This window comes from Antechinus flavipes, chromosome 2, assembly GCF_016432865.1.
Source record: "Antechinus flavipes isolate AdamAnt ecotype Samford, QLD, Australia chromosome 2, AdamAnt_v2, whole genome shotgun sequence".
NCBI classification, from domain to species: Eukaryota; Metazoa; Chordata; class Mammalia; order Dasyuromorphia; family Dasyuridae; genus Antechinus; species Antechinus flavipes.
Window position 1 is genome coordinate 199979568 of NC_067399.1, and position 3569 is coordinate 199983136.

Below are 3569 nucleotides of genomic sequence, written 5' to 3' on the forward strand. Positions count from 1 at the left end.
AACTATCTGAGGTGATTTTTTTTTGGAAAACAGATACACAAAATCTGAGCAGCTTCTATGAAGTCTTGACAGCTTGTTGGGTCTTATAGGAACTTATCTTCTGTTGAAATAGCTTCAAGAACCTAAGATCATCTTTTACAATATGAAGTGACCTAGAAGGACTTTAGTGGAAAAGTGTGGTTTAACTTCATACAACATATTAAAAAACGGGGTCAATTCTTTATTATAAAGGTTGTCCCTTTCTCTAGAAGAAGAAATGAGGAGGAACATATGAGGATATTTATTTATTCTTTTATAGATGAAATGTTTAAATATAGGTGACATAAAAGCAAAAGTTATAAATATAAGCTTTTAAAAAAATAAAATGAATCCTATAGAAATAAAATTTCTTACCTAAAATTTGCAGAAATTTTCAATGACAGTCATGAGATTAGAACCCCCTACTCCTTATTATCTTTGAAGATGTTTTCCCCTCTCTTTTTCATCAGAAGCCTCATTCTTCTCTTCCTCTTTGAATTAATCTATTTATAACTCCATTTACTATTTCTTGTATTCATTCAACAATAAGTGCTTCTCACATTCTGTCAATATCACCATATGAGCACTATGTGTCTTTTAATTTTTTTTTCCTGAGGCAGTTAGAATTAAGTACTTACCCAGAATCACATAGCTAATAAGCATCTGAGGTTAGATTTAAATGCAGGTCCTCATGATTCCAAAGCTAGTGCTCTATCCACTGTGCCACCTAGCTAAACCTTCTATATTTCTACTATGCCACCTAGCTAACACCATTTAAAAAATCATGGTGTTGGTCTATGAATTTTATATATAAAATTATAGATTAACAGAGGCAATAGGCAAGTTAGATGAATTGATTAACAGATATCTGATATTAACCATACTAATAATAAAAAGTACTGAGTTTTAGTTTCAAGACTCAAAGAGAATGAAAAAACAAAATGGCCTAATGTTAGATTCTGAAGAAACCTCAGTGTCTTCTAGGCAAAACATACTTTTAAAATAATTTCACATACTGTATATATGACTAATGATCCTTCAGTCTGTTTTTAAAGATTAGGGGAAGGATGACACCTCTGAAATAACTCATTCCATTTATAGAGAATCCTGATTATTCAGACATTTATCCTGGCATCAAACCTAAATTTATAATTTTACAACTTCCATCCATTCCTCTCAGTTATGGCTTTTAGGATCAACCAAGCATATTAAGTATAATTCCCTTTTTTTGTACAACAGCCCTTTATATATTTGAAGATTACTATCAAGTTCCCCTTGCCTAGGTATACAGGTTAAATAATTTTTGTTTCTTCAACCATGGAATAAACTCAAAGTACTTCAAAATTCTGCTTGATCTTCTCTGGAAATCTCCAGCTTGTCAATCTTTATTAAACTGTGGTACCCAGAAGAAATAATAATATTCTATGTATCAAGGGTGGGAAAACACTTGCCCATAAGCCACATATGACCCATGAAATCATTTGGTCTAGCCCTGCCGTGACAACTGCAGGTGACAATAACCTCCCACTACTTGAGTTCTTTAAGTTGATAATTTTTTATGGCCTGTGAATGAAGTTATAAATATCCAAATGATCCATGGCAGAAAAAAAAAAAAGGTTCTTTACTCCTGTTACATATGTCTGGTCAAGACCAGGTATGAAACTATCAGCTTAGGATCAATTATCTTCTGTAAACACTGCAGGTCCTAAATGATCTTATAACTTAATATGAAAATAACCACATTTTTAAAAAAATGAATTTTGGAGAGGGATCATTGAGATATTACATTGCTTCTTAGAAATGGAAAGGATCTTAAACATTATTCAATTTCTCAAAATCATAGATTTTCAAGAATTGAAAGGGAACCCAGTTACCATTTAATTCCTACTCCTGGATATACTTGAAAAATAAGTTTCTGTATAGCTAGCTTATCAAGTGGGCATCCAGTCTTTGCTTAAAAACCTTCAATGAGAAAGAAAATGATTTACTTCCTGAATTAAATCAAGGCAGCTGTCATCTCACCTGATCCCATCATTTCACAGGAAATTCCCACTCTACCAGCACCAAGAAAATGTTTCGTAGCCAATATGACAATAATGGTTCTGTTTGGAGCCATCAGGGCAGAATTCATCAAATAGAATATGCAATGGTAGCTGTCAAACAAGAATCAGGTACTGTGGACCTGAAATAAAAAACCCATATAGTATTGGTAACTTTGAAAAGGCATAATAAGAACTGGAAATTCATCAGAAAAAAGTTTTTTTTTTTTTTGTTTTTGTTTTTGTTTTTGTTTTTTTTTTTTTTGCTGATTCTAGATTCTTGTACAACTTCATGTGTCAAGAGTGCCTAGATTCCAGATTTGTGTTTGACAGACCTCTTTCAGGGTCTTGCCTAGTATTGGAAATGAGACCCAGATACCAGCACAGCACTGTGGCCAGAGACCTTAAGGCATTGGATTGCCCATTACTGGTTATGATGATATGGATCCTCACATATTCCAACCTGTCCATCTGCAAACAACTCTGACTATTAGCCTATGTCCATTGGAGCCTGTTCACAGTCTGCCAGCCCTTATTTGGAAAAATATATATCCAAGTTCAGTGACTGTACTTTGGATAAGTGAAATATGGTCCACTTGCTTTACAGGAAACATTTTCTGCAGAATACAATAACTACAAAGAATATTTCCATTGGAATTATTGGGAAAGACTTGGAGTTCACAATCTATGATGATGATGACATGTTTCCGTTCCTGTAAGGTTTTGAAGAAAAAAACACAGAGAAAAACAGTGTTTTCAAGCTGCTGTTGAACGTGCAGAGAAGGCTCATAAGCCAAAGGAGCTCTGATTTGTAGAAGCCAGTCTATGTCTATGTTAGCTAGTCTAAAAGGAACACCTCTGTCCATATGCCAATTGTTATTTATGCTTTAAACCAGGTGCAAAGTTACAGAATGAAATGTTCTTAGGAATCTGTCCCAGAAGGATTTTTCCAAGAAACCTAACTGAAAAGTTATAATTAGGTGGATTTTCTTTAAGAAGGAAAATTTAATCATTTTCTAGAAAGAGTGGGATATCAGCATTATTATTTTTATATGAAGACTGTATTATCATTATGATTTTAAATGCAACTATGAAATAAAATTGTTTCAACTGAAAAAGAAAAGAAGAAAAAGATGCCCTGGCTGAAGGCTGGAGTGGTTATCTTCTTCTTATAGGTAGAGGTTTAATCCTTGCTTCTGCTGTTGTGGTGTACTTCCTGGCTGTTGATGCTATGGAGGTTGCGTTTTGCAATGATGGCTACCACAGCCCCTACTGTTCCTGCAGCATCAGGCAGCAACCACCAGACCTGACTGGAGAGCTCAGACCACTGATACTTGATAAGCTACCTCCTAACACATCTTGGCAACAACAATTCACCAAACTCCAGGGACTGGAAAAAAATCTTTGATAGTGTGGGTATTGAGATTGAGTAGGATTTTCTGAAGAAGTATCTCTGGTACTACCTCATACCTCTCAGATTAAGATGACAGGAAAAGATAATGATAAATGTTG

The 3569-nt window shown here is 34.5% G+C and overlaps 1 pseudogene; it reads left to right on the top strand.

The window, feature by feature from the left end:
* The first annotated feature begins 2089 nt into the window (after positions 1-2089).
* On the top strand, positions 2090-2865 carry LOC127546522 (proteasome subunit alpha type-1-like; annotated as a pseudogene).
* Positions 2866-3569: the final 704 nt, after the last annotated feature.